The 10,000-nt window shown below is 41.2% G+C and overlaps 1 protein-coding gene and 1 pseudogene across 1 annotated transcript in view; one reads left to right on the top strand and one right to left on the bottom strand.

Moving 5' to 3' along the window:
• The window catches only part of LOC137979382 (uncharacterized), a 40,949-nt gene that overhangs the window by 16,327 nt on the left and 14,622 nt on the right, over positions 1-10,000 (bottom strand). The window lies entirely within an intron of this gene.
• On the top strand, positions 7,322-8,542 carry LOC137979383 (uncharacterized; annotated as a pseudogene).

Genomic DNA, 10,000 nt, shown 5'->3' with positions numbered 1-10,000 from the left:
GACTGCTATTTTGGGAGAGCCACTATTAAAGGTTACTCATATCTGCCTTTTTTTAAGCGATCTGCCCGCCATGTATTCTTGAGATAAATAAGATGAATTTTAATCGATTATGTACAATATCGTAACGCAGTGCAGTGATGGTAGAGTAAGCAAACAAAAAATCGAGATCGGAATCAGAAATACTCGCAAAATTTTTTTTGGAGAACAAGCTTGAATGAAATTGAGGGCTTAATTGCACTTCAAAGAAAGCGGTTAAATCGGTGATCCTCATTTTACCTAGGCTGAATATGCACTCAGATGAATTGTAGAAACTTTGTTGGTGCCTAAATTAACCCTAGAGAAAAATTAGGGTCAGGTTAGGATTAGTTTTGGTTATTGACTTAGTATACAAAAGTAAATAATGAAAAGAAGTGTGATGGATTGAGCATGTTCATCGTTGTATTGAAGTGGAGAAAATACAGGACTACAGATTTGGAGGGTACGAGTTCGCATACCAGTATGTGCAAAGTACAGTTCTTTGTTCCCGTACTATGTTCAGATGTTGAGACTCAATGGATAATTGTGTGAAAAGAGAAACCAATAAGACGCCAACACAATACAAAGTACCAGCTACACAACGGGACAATTGATGCGGCTAAGAAACTCAAGCAGGTCTAAAAGCACGCTCTCTGGTGATACTGTGTTCCTCGAGAAACTGAATTTACTTGTCATTTTAAGGAAAGACATCAAAGTGACAGCTAAATCTCCTGGACCTTTTTTGAGTAGCCCAATTGCGGTATGGGTGACGCCTAGATTGACTTAAGAAGAGGGTCAAGAACGCATTTTTTCGTGGCTCTAATGGTGGTAATCTTGTAAACATCCAAGTTCAAAACTCGATATTTGCAAGTCAAAACTTTAGCCGCAGGGAGAACAATAGTTCCAACCTTCTAAAGAATGTTAACAACATACCTACTCGGATTACTGCACGTGCTGATCGATTGCCTAAAACAATCCAAAGGACTCCGATTTTGAGGAATATCACGTGGCGTTCAGCTCCAACAGTTACACGCAACAAAACGAACAAAGGAGCCTTTCTTCCACGCTTTTGCTGCTTAAACGCGCGTTCACTCAATTCAAAGATTGATGAGCTGGCCTCGTTTATGTCTGTTAACGAGGAGCATATAGCGGCGGTCACAGCATCATGGCTTACTGATGAATTTCATGACGATCAAATATCGATTGGCGGGTATGGAATCCACCGTAAGGATCGGGTGCAACTTCGTGGGGGTAGGGTGTGCGTTTACGTTTCTCAACAACTACCAATCAGACGTCCTTTGGACTTGGAGGATCCGGATCTAGAATGCGTGTGGTTATGGACCCGACCTCCACGTTTACCGAGACCAGTATCAGAAGTTGCAGTGTGCGTCGTGTATAGCCCCCCTGATAGCTCGGTGCAGGAGCAGAGGACCCTTTGTGATTATCTTGTATCGTCGATTGATGCTAAACGCTCAAAATATCCTGATGGTGGTGTTGTCATCCTGGGCGATTTCAACCACCTAAACATTCAAGATTTAGTTAGGAGTCACCATCTCAAGCAGGTAGTTTCTAGTCCTACTGGGCGTGATGCCATTCTAGATTAAATTATAACGAATTTACAATCTTTTTATAGAACACCTGACATTTTTGCTCCTCTCGGGTATTCGGACCATAATTCAATCATGTGGACACCTAAGGACACTTTCGACAATAGGAGTAATACTTGTGTAAAGCGTAGTTTGCGTCGTTATCCTGAGTCTGCTTTGAAAGGATTTGGCTTATGGGCGGGACTGAACGGGTGGTTCCACGGGTCTGGACCCAGTCCCTCGACAAATGACCTTGTCTCATCTTTTACTGCCGACGTCAACGCCGGAGTCGACCATTTTTTCCGGCCAATACTGTTCGATTTCATCCAACTGATAAACCCTGGATTACTGCACGTATAAAGAAGCTAATTAAGGAGCGCCAGTGATGCTCAGTTGTGGCGCTTTTATAGACGTAAGGTACAGTTAGAGATTAAAGAAAGGAAAAGGAAATTTTAGGAGGAAAAAGTACGAAACACACGGAAAGATGATGTTCGCCAGTGGTGGCGTACTGTCAATGTGATGTCGGGAAGAACTTATTGCCAGTCCTGCTTCACCCTCGAGCGCGACGGAGTTGCACTGTCGGAAGGCGAACTTGCTGAGTCTTTAAATCAGTATTTCGCAACCGTAGCTGCTGATATTCCACCACTTGATACGTCATGCCTCCCATCATTTTTAACATCTGTTGAGGAAGTGCCTATTGTACATTCCCACGTGGTTTGCAAAAAGCGTTTGCATCTGATAGCATTCCGCCTCGGATAATTAAAGAATTTGCCTGCAAACTGACGGAGCCTGTCGCAAAGATCTTTAACACATCGCTTTCTACCGTTGACGTCTCCATTCTGTGGAAATGTTCTAACATCATACCCATCCCGAAGGTAAAACAACCTCTATGTGAGAGCGACACCCGACCTATCTCTTTAACTCCTATTTACTGGGTTGCCAAACTAAGTCGGAATCTGGGTTTCATTTCGTGGTTTTTTATATTTTATTTTGTTTATATTTTTTTCCCACGAGAAATGAGATGTTGATAGAACCCACTGGGAACTCGAAAAAATCAACATCTCATTTCTCATGTGTATATATCATTCTCACATTCGCTCAATTAGGTGGTTGGTTGGCCGCATCTCAGATATGCTTTAATGTGACTGCGCGATGCAGTTATTAGCTATGCTGTCAGTCGTCATTTGACTCTGTAGCTGCGTGTTGGAGCTCGAGTTAAAGACCCACATTTCACCCTTGCTCGCCAGAGTCTCCAGTAGCTCAGTGGTTGTTTTATTCTGAAAACGACGAACGATTAACATGCTTTCCCGTAGTTCAGTCAGTTGACACAAGGTGATCACGTGCAACTTTATGGTTGCCTAGCACTTGATCAATTTCGTCCTTTTGACAAAACATCATAAGCTATCATAAAAGTCAGACTGCAGAAATCTTCGTCTTTATACGATCGATTTTCATTAATTTTTCGATGAGAATTCGATTCAGAGCTACATATTAAAACTATGTTATCTGAGAAGAAACGAGTGAATTTTACTCAAGAGCGTGTTTTGTTATCTTTAAACTGAATTTATTACCAAAGCTTAAAAAACTAAAAGACCTCAAAATGGGACAGGATATTACAAAATAATTAAAGGTGTGAACGTGTGAACCAAAGGGCCTCTGCTGGCGCGATATGTGGGTGACCCTCGTGGTCTTAATAATTCCCCACTTGAAAAAATTAACGAGAAGTCTGCAGTTCAATACCACCCAATTCAGTGCCTTCTGTTTTTGTGTAACACGTACCACAGGCAACCCAGTGTACGCTTTTATGGAGCGTCTTGTTTGTCTAAGGTCTTGAAAGGTTTTGTGGTCTCTTGGATGATCGAGGATGTTGGCGAGCATATTGATAGTCGCCAATTCGGCAGTCTTAAAGAATCTTCCACCACTTACTGTCTACTCGATCTCATTCACAACTGGCTTTCTGAGCTTGATAATCCTGGTTGTTATTTGAGAGCCTGCTTCCTTGACTTTAGCAAGGCGTTTGACAGGATCGACCATACCATCGTTATTAGGAAGCTAATTGACTTAGGGGTGCATCGCTCTATCATACCATGGATCTGCAGTTTCCTAACTGATCGGTGGCAATGTTTCAAACTAGGGCAGACCGTCTCCTATTGGCTCCCTGTACGTGCCGGTGTCCCTCAAGGGATCAAACTTGGTCCTTCACTTTTTGTAATAATGATTAACGATTTTAAATTGGCTTCCCCGCGTTGCTCATACTGGAAGTATGCAGATGACATCACTATATCAGAATTTGCAGCGGCACGCGGGGTGTCAATTTTGCAATCTGAACTTGACCACATCACCACTTGGGCTGCTACAAACAATATGGTTCTTATCCCAAAAAAGTGCAAGGAGATGACTTTGCGTTTTCGTAGAGTCGTGGACCATCTCCCATTAGCCTTGGCCATAGACTCAAGGCCCTTGAGTCAGTCGATGCTCACAAAGTATTGGGTGTTACAATTCAAAGTAATCTAAGATGGGATTTGCACATTAATGAGGTTGTGGCTAAGGCGTCAAAGAGGCTGTATATTCTTCGTGTCCTCAAACGCGGCGGAGTACCACTTGCCGACATACTTAAGGTTTATTTTGCGCTAGGTCTTTTGCATTCGGTCTGTCCTCGAATATTGTTGTCCTGTGTGGCATAATGCCCTCCCCGTCAAACTATCAGATAGCATCGAGCAAGTGCAGAAACGGACGCTGCGCATCATCTTTCCTGCACTACACTACCAAAAGGCCTTAGCTACTACCGGGTGTGTATCACTTCACACAAGAAGAATGGAGTTGTGTAGCAAATTATTTAAAAAGATAAATGAGCCCCAGTCCCGTCTTCGTCATTTTGTTCCACCGCGCACGGCCGCTCCCTTCGCAACAAAGACAGGCCATCCCTTATAAGTTGCAAAACTGAACGCTTTAAACGAAGCTTTTTTCCGGCAATGTGCCTTTATGCTCATGGCATGTAATTTAGGAACTTATGGGAATTTAATGGATAACTTGATATATATTTTCTAGTTTCTAGTTCTTTATCTAATTTATTGTATTTTATCCTCTCATTATTGTAAGGCCCAGTCCATTTTGAACACGATGTAATTAGTTTTATCTTTGTAAAATAATTTCGCAATTCGCTTATTTTAAAGATTTTAATAATAATAAACAAACAAACAAACAAAAAAAAGAAACAGTAAGAAGATGTGTTAATATGCGTAAAACTGAGCTTGAGGGAAGGTATAGGTCTTTTCAATCGTTTTTTTTTTGGGGGGGGGGTGGGGAGGGGGAGTTGATAGGTTGATTGGTGCTTTAAACTAGGTAGAGTGCATATTCAAGCTAGGTAAAATGAGGATCATCAATTTAACCTAAAAACAGATTCAACCTGAAAACGGACAACAGATTCAACCTGAAAACGGACTTTACCAGTAACATGTACATGTGCTATAGACCAATTAGCGACATCAAAAGTATCTCCTACCTAATCACTGTACAAACATGTTGTTTGGGATCCAGGGAAAACTTTTGGCTCAGTTGTCACCTCTGTTTTAGCCCGGGCTTGAAAAAATCCCATCACATTATTCCTAGAGTTGCACAGTTCCCCTTCAGTGAACATTGAAATGGTCAATTCCATTTGCTTCCCTTGAGTTCTTTGATCTATTTTCACGTAAAGATGATCTTTTTTTAAAGTGCGGAGACTCCCAAAAGAAAGACAGTCCGGGAATATCGTGTTTTCCAGTAGATCCTGTGATTTTCGCAGCCGTTCTTCCCTTCATTGCTGTTTATTAAGTAACTTTCATAACTGCTTCTTTCCGCTTTTCAAATATATTTGTTACATATATTCCTTTTCACAAGGTCGATACATCCTATACGGATATAGAGAAATAAGAGGATGCAGATAGAAGAGCTCCACAGATAGAAGAGCTCCACTTAAACATAGCATTGTTAAACGCATTTTAGTATTTAAACGGTAGATATAGGCATATTTTTATCCCCTAAAATTTTTTTATCTGTTCGGATTCCCTAGCTGAAAGTCTAGTGATCCGAAAATTATAGCAATCAAAACTTACCTTTTCAAAAATTTTAGCCAGAAAAAAGGCTACCGAAAATTCTAGGTGACCTTTTTAAGGTAAAAATCCGTTAAAAATGGGCAATTATACCATTTTTCAGATGTTCGAAAATCCTAGGAGAGGCAGGCAAGCAAGAAATTTTACAACAAATATTCCGCAAATTCTAGATCTCAAATCGTCTTCCGAACAGATATTTTCCGAAAATTGACGTTAGGTGCCCTTGAAGAAAGCTCAATTAGCACGAGAGACAAACTTCAAATCCCGTTAAAGCCTGAGTTTTTCGGGCTTTCCTTTCAATACTGGTTAAGTAAAGTTCATAACTGCGATTATCGAAAATCTTAACATTAAAAACAAGGCTATTATTTGTAGTTACAATATAGCAAGTGGCAAGAATAATGCGGCCTGTTGAAAACTTGAAGCTACATCACGAAAAGTGCAAAAGGTCATCCAAGGGTGATCCAAATGGCAAACTTGTTGGACTCGTTGAGATCAATTATATTATTCAAGGCGTATGAACTTTTGCATACTTTGAACCAAGAAAAAATGGGTTTCACGCGGAAAGAGTTTTGCCCACAACGTAAAATAATTTGTTGGACTTGAAGACCTATCATGTATGTCGCGTACTCTGCATGTATGAAAGGATACCTCGAAGGACAAAAGCTCGCTGTGAACGCCCTCAAAGCAGGATCTTTTTTTGGAAGTGATTGTGATATTTACAGTAACAATGCAGTATCATGATATCGAACCCTGATGCAATAATAGGTACTAAGCGATTGCTACGTTTGGGTCTTATATTTATTTTATGGGATGCCACCAAGAAACCGCATTTCTTTGTTTTACTTTTGCTTTTTTCGGCATTGTGATTTACATGTATGGCCATTTGCAGGATGAAAGATCTGGGTCGATCTGAGCTGAATAGATAAAAATTCCCTGGCGACGAAACGCCTGAGGGGTCTTTAGCGATCCGATAAGAACGTGCATGAAGTGTATCTTATACATTAATCAACCAGTATCGTAATAGTAGCATGATACGTTCTTACTTGCTCAACCTGCGGCATTTCTGTCAACTAGTATTGGGTTAATTGCAAATAAATTAGCTTTAAACAGCCAGGTTGGCAAAAGATTGCAAATGAAGTTTACGAACAAGTGAAAGGTAATTTAACACATTCTGTTGAACTCCATTAATGGTAGGTAGTGCATTAGTAGCCATCAACTGGGATGACTCGGTGGCTTTGACTGACAAAAGGAAAATCAATCTAACTGAGAGCAAATATTTACGGTTTATGATTCAAACTACAGAGCTTTTGAATCTCGTTTCTGAGACAACAAATGAAGCCCGTCAACTCACTTTGATACAGTCAAAACAGTTGGCCTCTTCTATTTAGTAGATAGGACTATCAGTCACTGTCCAGTGAATATCAATTAAATTGATTAGTGGACAGTGATGTATGCGGTGTAGAGCGTTGTCCACTCTTCGAGCACTGACTTGGGCCTAATGTGTACTCTATAAAGCCATTTGTACTCAAACCAGGTAGTTCACCACAGGAACTGGTGAAAACGAAAGAAAATCTTTAATGTTTGTTACTCAGAACTGAAAGATGTTGCTGGAGTGTGCCGACAGAAGAAAACGTTTAAGTCAAAAGGACCGATGATTTTCAGTTCGCTAGATCAGAAAACGCAGACTCTCTGTTTCTTTGAATATGTTTTTCCGGAGTCACATTGTTACAACCTTTCATTCCTTTCCTTAATCTTGTTACGATCAAACAGGCCATTTACCAACATCAAATGTTATTTCTGACGAGTGAGCTAGCGAATAAGGCTGAAATAACTATTTTGTCGGCACGGCCGGGGCATCATGGGTTACGATGTAGGGGTATATAAGACCAGGTATAGCACGTGGTTGTCATCTAGGCTTCAGAACCAACCGCGTTCTTTCGTTCGTTTAATTTTTTCCCTTTGCCGTTCGTAATGTTGATCACCAAAGCCGAGGTGTCCGACCTAATTAAAGCCAACAACGATCAGTTAATGGCCTCCTTTAAGGAGCTACTCAAGGACAATGCAGGTCAGATTAAGCGTGCTAACAAAAATTCGTCAGAACAGGAAATGAAAGAGATCAAGTAATTGAAATTTCAAGAACTGCACGAGTTTATAAAAAAAGCCAACGAAGACCACTATAAGTTCAATCTTAATCTTGTGGAGACCTTCGACAGCGCTAAGTCCGCCGCCGAGAAGTCCAACCTTGAGAAAGTGAAGTCCGACCTCGAAGAAGGTGAGAAATCGCTCGTGGAACGGCAAAAACATATTCTTCTGGCTGACAAGTCCGAATACGGTTGGAATACGATCGAAGAATACAAACAGCATGTTCTAGCAGATGATTCGGAGGACAAAAAAACGCATCTACAGTGCTGAGAGGCGTGCCCGTGGAGTTCTGTCTTCTCGAAAGAAGAAGAAGTCTTCAGCGATGGCTGCGACCAAAAGATCTTCTCCGCTTCGCGGGTCAGTTTTGTCTTCAAGTTCCCAACCCCAAAGCCAGTCCTTCCAGCCAGCCACTGCCAATTCTAGTTTCCTGCCTCGTCGTCCTAACATTGGCACATGCTTCGCTTGTGTAAAAACCGGGCACTGGCGTGCCGGTTGCCCCGCAATGACAAAGCAGTCTGTCTCTCCAACTTCAAAGTGACTAGATGAGCAGGATTTATCAGGTGTAGTTCTGTCTTGTTTTGATCGTAATTGGAGGGGCCAAAAACCATTGCTCCAACGCGTTACTAAAGTTCTTCTTTAATGTCAAATATCCTTAGTTTAAAGAGAACAGGCGATGCGGTGAACGTTGCGATAAACGATGCGAAAGCAATAATCGATACGGTTGCTAGAGAAATAAACAAGGAAAATACAAGTTACTACAGCAAAAGGACGAACCAAAACACAAGATTATAGAAATAACAAACTAAGCAGAAAAGACGAGCCAAAAAATAATACTTACAAACGTTATATGGCCTTTAAAACGGACAAACGAAGCGATGTAGGAAAAAAAACGCAAAACCTAAAACTGTATCCTCCAAAGCAAAAACGAGAGCGAATAAAAAGCAAAGACGCGAATTTATACTAATGAACTAAGGAACAATAGACAAAGTTATGCAGGAGAAACTAACAGAATAATAATGAAAACGACATGCAAGCGTGACACACAAAAAAAATGTTCCAAAACAAAAGAGTTCATTCACGAAGAATGCCGCCGCAACAGTAATGATTTTATCTTGGAAGCTTTGAGCGACAGTCAGCCTGATTCCAGTTCTGACCCGACTTCTTGCAATGTTTTCCCGCTAGTTTTAAGCTCGTCTTAAGATCAGCAATGTTTTGTTAATATTGATACTCCCGCTCAGCCCTCAATTCGTGGAAGACTTAAAAAATGAATTGACTTTTGGCGTTCGCTGGAAATTTCTCAGTTCATCCTGAATGTCATCATCCAGGGTTACAAGATTCCATTTTTTCATCTTCCCACACCTTTCTTCAAAGCTAACAATGCCTCTGCACGTAACAACAATACTTTTGTGTGTGAAGCTGTTAATGACGTACTCAAGCTTAAGCTTGTCGAAGAAATTTCTTGCGCGCCGGACATTATTAATCCGCTCTCCGTTTCTACTCGCAGTTCGGTAAACAAAGACTGATCTTAGATGTGAGGCATGTGAACGCTTTCATCTACGAGCATAAGTCACAGTGTGAAGACTTGTCCGTGGCCACTCAGATTTTCGACAAGGACTATTATTTATTTAAATTCGATCTGAAGTCCGGTTACGATCATATGAAAATTTTCCCAGAGCACCGCAAATACCTCGCATTTGCTTTGGATTTTAGCACGGAGAAGTCCAGATACTTTCAATTTTGCGTCCTTCCTTTTGGCCTTTCTTCTACTCCTTTTATTTTCACCAAGTTCTTTAACCGCTTCAAAACTCTTGGACAAGTCGGGGCATTCCTATTGCCATTTTTCTGGACGATGGCCTAGGAGGGGGAATTGATAAAGTTTCTGCCAAAATTCACAGCTAAGCCGTTCATTCTGATTTACTCAAGTCTGGTTTCGTCCCCAACCAGGAAAAGTCCGTTTGGGAACCAGTTCAAGTTATTACATGGCTAGGAGTTGTTCTTAACACCATTGATGGCTCTGTTCAGGCCACCAATAAACGCATTGCGAAATTGACCTCCGACCTCCGGTCATTGCAGGCATTGTCTTCGCAACCGAAAGTTCGCCAGGCTCACGTTCAGCGTTGCGGGCCAGATTATTTGACTTTCTTCTTGTGTGGGGTAAGTTACCCGTAT

The sequence above is a fragment of the Montipora foliosa genome, chromosome 12, assembly GCF_036669935.1.
Source record: "Montipora foliosa isolate CH-2021 chromosome 12, ASM3666993v2, whole genome shotgun sequence".
NCBI classification, from domain to species: domain Eukaryota; kingdom Metazoa; phylum Cnidaria; class Anthozoa; order Scleractinia; family Acroporidae; genus Montipora; species Montipora foliosa.
The sequence above is the reverse complement of the archived record's forward strand: the minus strand, read 5'-3'. Positions and strand labels throughout refer to the sequence as shown.